Genomic DNA, 8,652 nt, shown 5'->3' on the forward strand with positions numbered 1-8,652 from the left:
TGTCATTGGGAAAGGACACCGCAAGATTGAACCCAAAGCTAAGCACTTCTCCCATTGCAAGAAGATCAATCTAGTAGGCCAAACTAAACCGATAATTCGAAGAGACTTGCAAAGATATCAAATCATGCATATAAGAATTCAGAGAAGAACCAAATAATATTCATAGATAATCTTGTTCATAAATCCACAATTCATCGAATCTCGACAAACACACCGCAAAAGAATATCACATCGAATAGATCTCCAAGAACATCGAGGAGAACTTTGTATTGAGAATCAAAGAGAGAGAAGAAGCCATCTAGCTAATAACTATGGACCCGAAAGTCTGTTGTAAACTACTCACGCTTCATCGGAGAGGCAATGGTGTTGATGTAGAAGCCCTCCGTGATCGATTCCCCCTCCAGTAGATCGCCAGAAAAGGCCCCAAGATGGGATTTCACGGTTACAGAAGGTTGCGGTGGTGGAAAAGTGGTTTCGTGGCTCCCCCTGATGTTTCTAGGGTATAAGAGTATATATAGGCGAAAGAAGTACGTCGGTGGAGCTACGAGGGCCCACGAGGGTGGGGGCGCGCCCTCCTACCTCGTGGCCTCCTCGTAGAGTCCCAGACTTCAACTCCAAGTGTTCTGGATTGCTTTTGGTCCAAGGAAGATCCCCACGAAGGTTTCATTCCGTTTGGACTCCGTTCGGTATTCCTTTTCTGCAAACCACTAAAATAGGCAGAAAAAAAGAAACTGGCACTAGGCCTCCGGTTAATAGGTTAGTCCCAAAAATAATACATAAAATAGCATATTAAAGCCCATTAAACATCAAAAACTGATAATATAATAGAATAGAACAATCAAAAAATTTAGATACGTTGGAGACGTATCAATGTGATCCCCGTAAGACAGTGATATTTCAAGGAAAAGCCCTTGATGGCGATTAACAGATATCCCATACATAGACATTACTCTCTCCCGCCTGCCACAGATGCAGTCAATGTATCTTCCCCGAGAGCCAAGAGAATGAATACTAATAGTGTAGGAGCTCATCCAATTAGATATGATATTACCCTACTTGCTACATCAAACTAGATGTAGATCAGTCATTGCCGTCTGGCTATTGCTATAACATATTTTATCCGGCATATAAAAATATTTACCCTACTTGCTAGTTGCTACTAATATTGGGGACCAGCACAGCACCTACCACGCAGCCAGGTACGTCAGGTTAGATATACATAAATGATGTCATCTGATTGCTGACATTTCATCGTCTGCTTTCTTTTTTCTTTCTTTCTTGCAAGAAAGCATGTAATCTTAATTCATAGTCACAAAAAATATATATATGAAAATAAATTACTGGGGCGATAGGATCTTCATCCACCATAATATCAAATTGAGATTGTTGGGATACTAAATATAAATTATATAGAGTTAATTGTAGAAAACCATCACATTTACAGTTAGGTTAATTTGCATAAGACCACCTGGCCGCTATTTCTTTTGTGTGCAAAAGACACTGCATTTCTACTATACTTCTTACAAAAAGCACTGATCAGGTGATTTGGCCCATTTGATCACTTTCTAGTAAGCTTTTCATAAAGTTGGAAGTACACTCTTTCAAGGACAGAGGGAGTACAATGGGTATTTAAAAGGGAACCCATCAAGTGATATGTATGATCTAGATGTCACATATGTGGGATGAATATCTCGGCTGCCAATGTGAGATTGAATGGGCAGCATCACGCGATGTGGACCAAAGTGTCATTTCAGGAATGTTCGGGTGGTTTTCTGCAAAACATTCTTGTTGGATATGTCTTTTTTGTTTCTCAATGTCTATTTCAAATTCTTAAGGATTGTATATTTATGTGGTGCTAACATCCACAATTGCTTTTGGAAATTTTGAAATATTTAAGTGCATTTTTATAATTGGGAGCACCTAATGTGAGGTGCTCCCGTAGCACCAGATATTCACCCCACATATGGGGGTTGGAATGAATATGGTCTAAAGCTACATATGGGGGTCCGGATTAATAAGTACCTTCTAAGGTCTAAAGCTATGTAACTCAGGAACTATCTTATAGGCATCTAAGTAGTATTGCTAGTTGGAACTCAAGTATTAGGATATGTAATAAATTTGCCAAGCTTATGAGAAGCCTACTTGAGACTTTTAGCCATGGTATGGTATTGTAATATAAATGACCATGTCTAACTATTTTCCTGTTGCAAATCTCTGACATTATTGATTATTAGATATGATATTACCCTACTCGCTACCTCAAAGTGGATGTAGATCAGTCATGCCATCTGGCTGTTGTTATAACATATTTTATCCGGCATATAGAAATATTTACCCTACTTGCTAGTTGCTACTACTAATATTGGGGGCCGGCACAACACCTACCACGCTGCTACGTACGTCAGGTTAGATATACATAAATGATGTCATCTGATTGCTGGCATCTCATCTTCCGCTTTCTTTCTTTTTTTATTTCTTGCAAGAAAGCATGTAATCTTAATTCACAATCACAGAAAATTTATATGAAAATAGATTACTGATGCAATAGGAGCTTCATCCATCATAGTAACAAACTGTAGTGGTTGGGTTACTAAATACAAAGTATAGAGTTAATTGCAGAAAACCATCACATTTGCGGTTAGGTTTGCAGAAAACCACCTGGTCACTATTTTTTTTGCAAAAGCCATCGCGTTTCTACTAAACTTTGTAAAAAAAGCACTGATAATGTGATTTGACCCATTTGATCACTTTTTGACATGTGGGGCCAGATTGTAAGGAGCTGATAAGAAAAATCACAACAAGTTCCTGCAGCAATGTGCGGGGTATCATCTAGTTCACATATATGATTGATATACTAAGGAGCTGATATTTGCATATAAGATCTATAAACTAAGCAGATGACATTGAATATTGTCTATATGATGTCTAAACTAAGCAATGCAAGACACCATATGCATGATATGATAAATATAACCATCGCAAGTTAGAGCATACCCATTGGGTGGGATATAGAACTGGCCATCTATCTCTGAATCCTCCTCTGATGAGCTACCTGTAACCAATGAGATATCTACTTCAACAAGTAGCACTGTCTGCTCTGTAGACCTTGTTTTCACCCAAATTTTTTCATAACAGACTGAAATGGATGACCTAGAAAAAAATCACACACACACCCCACCCCCTAATGGCGAACGAGTAGGAGGGCGCGACGTACACCCTGACCTTCCTACAGTGCGGCGGCTTCAAAGCTGGACACCAAATCTAGCGAGGCCTTCACCGCGGCGCTCCTTGGGGACGTTAGGGTGACCCGCTGAAGTTGGTGCCGACGTCGTCGGCAAAGAAGAGCCTTCGGCCCATCATGTGTCCAGCGAGGAGCAGCCATGAGGCCCACCTTGGCCAGCATACTGCTGCCACCATTCGGCTGGCCAGCCACCGCTGTTCACCAAGTAGGCGCTCGACGTGCTCCCGGAGCTCGTCCTGTAGCCGTCCATCATGCTCACCGGACCAGACAACCACCGTTGCCGCTACGGCTGTATGTTGCCGAGGCAGGGGCAAGCACAAGGGCACTAAGCCAGTGGAGGAGGAGCATCTAGGATCTGGTCGGGGCGAGGCACAGGAGGGCTCGAAGCAATGATCCACACACACCAATTGGTCGGAGGCTCTTCCTTGCGACAACGGCGGCTTCGGCTCTAGCGCGGTCACCCTTCCATCTAGAGGAGAGGGACGAAAGTGAGAGGGAGCTCGTGATCAAGGAAAATGGAGCAGGGATGAGGAGAGGTAGAGGGCGCGGCGTCTCACCAGAGCACGGTCGGCGGCGGGGCGAGGAGATCCCAACGGTATCCCCCCTCGCCCATGGGCGCCTGCTGCAGTTCTATACCGCGAAAGGGGGGAGATGCAGTTGATTGCATTATTTATTTAATCGAGGGGTGTCTATGTCAAAGAGTTTGCTAAGTCAGGTATGACGATCTGGGTGATTTCCGTAAAAAGTTAACTAGAAGCGCGGTGGCTTTTGTGGAAAAAATAGCGATTATGTGGTTTTCTGCAAACCTAACCGCATATGCGATGGTTTTCTGCTTTTAATTCAAAATATATACAATAAATGGCTATCGGAAAAGAAATACTCCCTCCGTACCAATTTAGATACCGTGCATAGACTAAGGATTGGCAAGGTTACGTTCGTCTCCGTTCTTCTCCCAAATAGCCAGACCAAGCTCTCTTCTAATCATCAGCGCATTCATTCCCTTGTCCACGACCAGCAAAGATCCAAAAGCAATCAGTGAGGATGGTGACTTGAGGCCCCTCTCACCAAACCATAGGGGAGAGGTTGGAGGAAGAAGCTGGTCTAATAGACTAAAGACTGAAGGTAGGAGCAGCAGCAAGAGATCAAGGTTAGAGCAGAAGATAACCATCTTCAGCAAGCAAATGTGATTTCTTGTTCATCCATTATTTAGTACACACATCCACTGTTGAGCATGACATATCTGTAATTATCTCCAACTAATCTTCCTATGATCTCTAGCCTTGTATAGCTTGACTCCTAGAGATATGGTAGGGTTAGTTGGCTTGTCACGCAAGACATCACCTGTATATATATTGTAACCAACTCCGATGAATACAATTGAGTTGCATCCAATACCTTTCTACATGGTATCAGTTACCCTAGCGATCTGGACACGGGTGTGCAACCTCTTCCTGGACAACCAACTCCAGTGCCACGTCTTCCTCCAAGGCGAGTTCATCATGCTGCAACAGAACAATCTCTCGATCGATGACTACTATACGCGGCTAAAGGTGCTTGCTGATGAGCTTCGTGACGTCGGCATGACCATTGACGACTCCATCCTCCTCACCAACCTTCGTGGCCTCCACCCCGACCTTGGCCAGTCCGTCGCCAACCTCTCCCTCATTACCCCGACGTACGCCAAGGCTATCACCTACCTTCGTATGGAGGAGAAGCGCCTCATCCACTCCGTGCGGCAGGCGACCCATATGGCACTGCACGTCGGCCACACCGGCGGCTCCGGTGCGGCTCCACCAGCTATCCGGGCCCCTACGCTGCTCCCGCCACCCGCGCCCGCACCTACGCCTACCGGTGGGCGGAAGCAGAAGGGTCGGAGGGGCCGTGATGGTCGGGCCTGGTCCACCAATACCGCGCCGCGGCCCCTAGCTAACTCCACCGTGACGCCCACGCCACCCTGGCTGTTAGGGTATAACCCTTGGGCAGCTGTGGTGCATGCATACTCCATGCTCGTCCTGCGTCCTCCTGCTCCGGGCCTGCTTGGTCCCCGGCCGGCGCCTCACCAGGCGCTTCTCATCGCGCTCGCCCCCGTCTTCTCGGCATATGGGGGTGCTCTGGCGTACGGTGGATCCTCGGCATATGGCGCTCCCTACAGAGGCCCCTCTTCGTCTAGTGGTGCTGGTGGCACGTGGGACCCCGCCCTCCTCGCCGCCCTCCATGTCGCACCTTTCTGCGAGCAACTACAATGGCGGCGGCGACTGGTACATGGAGACCGGTGCTAGCTCTCACATGGCTTCAAATCCCGGTATCCTCTCCCGTGCCTCTCATTATCATTTCTTTTCTCGCATCGTCGTTGGTAATGGCATCACTCTTCCCATCACTCACAACGGTGCTTCTTCCCTCCCTCTTTCTTCTTCATCATTACCTCTTCATAATGTGCTTGTCTCTCCATCCTTAATCAAAAGCCTATATTCTATTCATACTCTTACTCGTGAAAATCCAGTCGCTGTTGATTTTGATGGTCTTGGCTTCTCTATTAAGGAGGCCCACTCCCGAAAGGTTCTGCACCGATGTGATTCTCTCGGCAACCTCTATCCGCGTCGCTCATCCAGAAGCGGCGGCCTGGTTGCTCTCCACACCGGTGTCTCTCTCTGGCACGCTCGCCTTGGTCACCCCGGCACCAATGCTCTTCATGAAATTTTGCGCACTTTTCCTTTTTCTTGTAATAAATCGAAGGCTAATACCTGTCATGCCTGCCGCATAGGAAAATATGTTCGTTTGCCGTATACATCATCTTCCTCAATTGCCACGTTTCCCTTTGATGTTATTCACTATGATGTTTGGACCTCTGCGATGCGTAGCAATTCGGGTTTATCATATTATCTTGTGATTTTAGATGATTTCTCTCATTTCACTTGGACTCTTCCGTTAGGCCGCAAATCAGATGTAGCTTAGACTCACCATTTTTTTATTCTTACATTGCTACACACTTTCATCGCACCATTGCTCAACTCCAAACGAAAAACGGAAAATAATTTGATAATCTCGCCATTCGCAAACTTTTATCCACCCACGGCACTATTTTTTGTCTCATCTTTTCCTTACACATCACAACAAAACGGTCGAGCCAAACGTGTTCTTCGCATACTTAATGAGAGTGTCCGCGCTTTACATTTCCATGCACACATGCTTGCACGAATTTGGCCAGATGCTCTTGCTACCGCCACACTTCTCAACATTTGGTCGTGAAAACCGCGATGGCACTATACACCTCATCACTTCCTCTTTGGGTCTCCTCCATCCTATGACGATCTTGATGTCTTCGAATGCTTGTGTCATCCCAATATTACCGCCACCGCACCACATAAACTGGCGCATCGATCTCTTACATGTGTTTTCCTTGGGTATCAACCTAACACCAAAGGCTTTCGCTGCTACGACCCGGTGTCCCATCGTGTGTTCGTCTCACGACATGTTTACTTTGATGAGGTTCATTTTCCCTTTCAGCAGGCATCTTTGATCACGCCCCCGGCTCTAGTTGCACCCTCTCGATGATCTTGTGGCGCCCTTGAGCTCCACCTACCGCCTCTACATGCGTTCCGCCCAGCAACACGCTCGGTCTCCTTGTCCTCGACTGTGACCCCGATGCCGATGACTTCCCACGTCTCCTGGCCGGCTCAGGAGGATCCGGCCTCGTCTTCGTCGGCTCCGGAAGATCCGGCCTCGCTCTCATGGCCCCACTCGGCCTCCTCGCTGGGCCACTCGACCGAGCCCCCGTCACCCCGATCGGCTGCTTCAGTAGGCCGCTCGGCCGGGGCCCCGGCTCCTTCGGTCGGGCCTTCAGCATCCTCTTTGGCCGAGTCCTCGTACGGCTATCCGGATGCTTCTTCGACCGGCACCATGAGCCCTCCATTGCCGTCTCCCGTGGCCTCGCCCAAGTCGCCACCCTTGCTAGTTGCACCCGATGTCGTGGTTACTCGCCGTCATGGTCCCCGTCCGCCTCCTCCGCCACCTCATCATTCTATGGTGACGCATGCCAAGGATAAGATCCGACCGCCGAACCCACGCTACCACAACCCCAGCCTCGCCACGATCTCTCCGGCACCACGCTCAGCATGCTGGTGTTGACTTCTTGGAGACTTTCTCTCCTATCGTCGTCCTCCAGTTGGCTGTTCTCAATGCTGGCCTGTACATCAGCTCGACATCAACAACGCTTTTTTGTACGATCATCTTTTGGAGCGTGTTCTCTATGTGTAGCCCGTCGGCTTCGTCGGCCCACACCGGCCGGATGACGTCTACCTGTTATCCCGATCTCTCTACGGCCTAAAACAGGCCCCTCGTGCATGGTACCAATACATCGGGTGTTCCTCACTGCTCTCGGTTTTCGCAGCACCACATCCAACACATCGTTATTCATGCATCGAGCCGATCATGTCGCCATGCTCCTTCTGTATGTTGATGATATTGTCATCACTACATCACGACAGGACATGCTTCACGACATCATTGGTCGTCTTGGCTCCGAGTTTCGCCTGAAGGACCTAGGCGCGTTGCACTCCTTCCTTGGCATTAATGTGCAAAGTGACGCTTCTGGGTTCTTCCTTGCTCAGCGGCAGTATGCCCTTGACCGGTTGGATCTTGCCAGCATGACCAACTGCAAGCCGGCTGCTACACCCGCTGAGGCCAAGCCGAAGCTTTCTGCCACAGCTGGACAACCCGCCACCGACGCCGCCCTCTACCGTAGCATTGTTGGTGCACTTCAGTATCTTACGCTCACTAGACCAGGCATTCAGTTTGCGGTGCAGCAAGTTTGCTTGCATATGCACTTGCCTCGTGATGTTCACTGCTCTCTGGTTAACAAGCTTGTTCTTCGGTACATCCATGGCATGCTGACTTATGGTCTTCGTCTGCGTGCTTCCGCCTCCACCGAGCTTCTAGCCTATATGGATGCGGACTAGGTTGGCTGTCCTGACACTCGACGATCCACGTCGGGCTACTGTGTCTTCTTCGGTGACTCGCTCGTCTCGTGGTGCTCTAAGCGGCAGCCCACCGTCTCCCGCTCGAGTGTTGAGGCCGAGTACCGCACCATTGCCAACGTCGTCGCTGAGACTTGTTGGCTACGTCACATACTTGGTAAACTTCGGGTTCCTATCATGAAGGCTATGGTGATTTTCTGTGATAATGTTTCAGCCACCTATCTCCCGGCCAATCCGGTGCAGCATAAGCGCACCAAACACATCGAACTAGATATGCACTTCATCCGCGAGAATGTCCAGTTGGGTCAGCTACGTGTACTTCACGTCCCGACTACCCAACAGTTTCCCGACATTATGACTAAGGGGTTGTCAACCGCTGCATTCCAGGAGTTCCGTTCCAGTCTTTGCATCGACGACACCGACGCTTCGACTGCGCGC

The sequence above is a fragment of the Triticum dicoccoides genome, chromosome 4A (genome assembly GCF_002162155.2).
Source record: "Triticum dicoccoides isolate Atlit2015 ecotype Zavitan chromosome 4A, WEW_v2.0, whole genome shotgun sequence".
Taxonomy (NCBI): Eukaryota; Viridiplantae; Streptophyta; class Magnoliopsida; order Poales; family Poaceae; genus Triticum; species Triticum dicoccoides.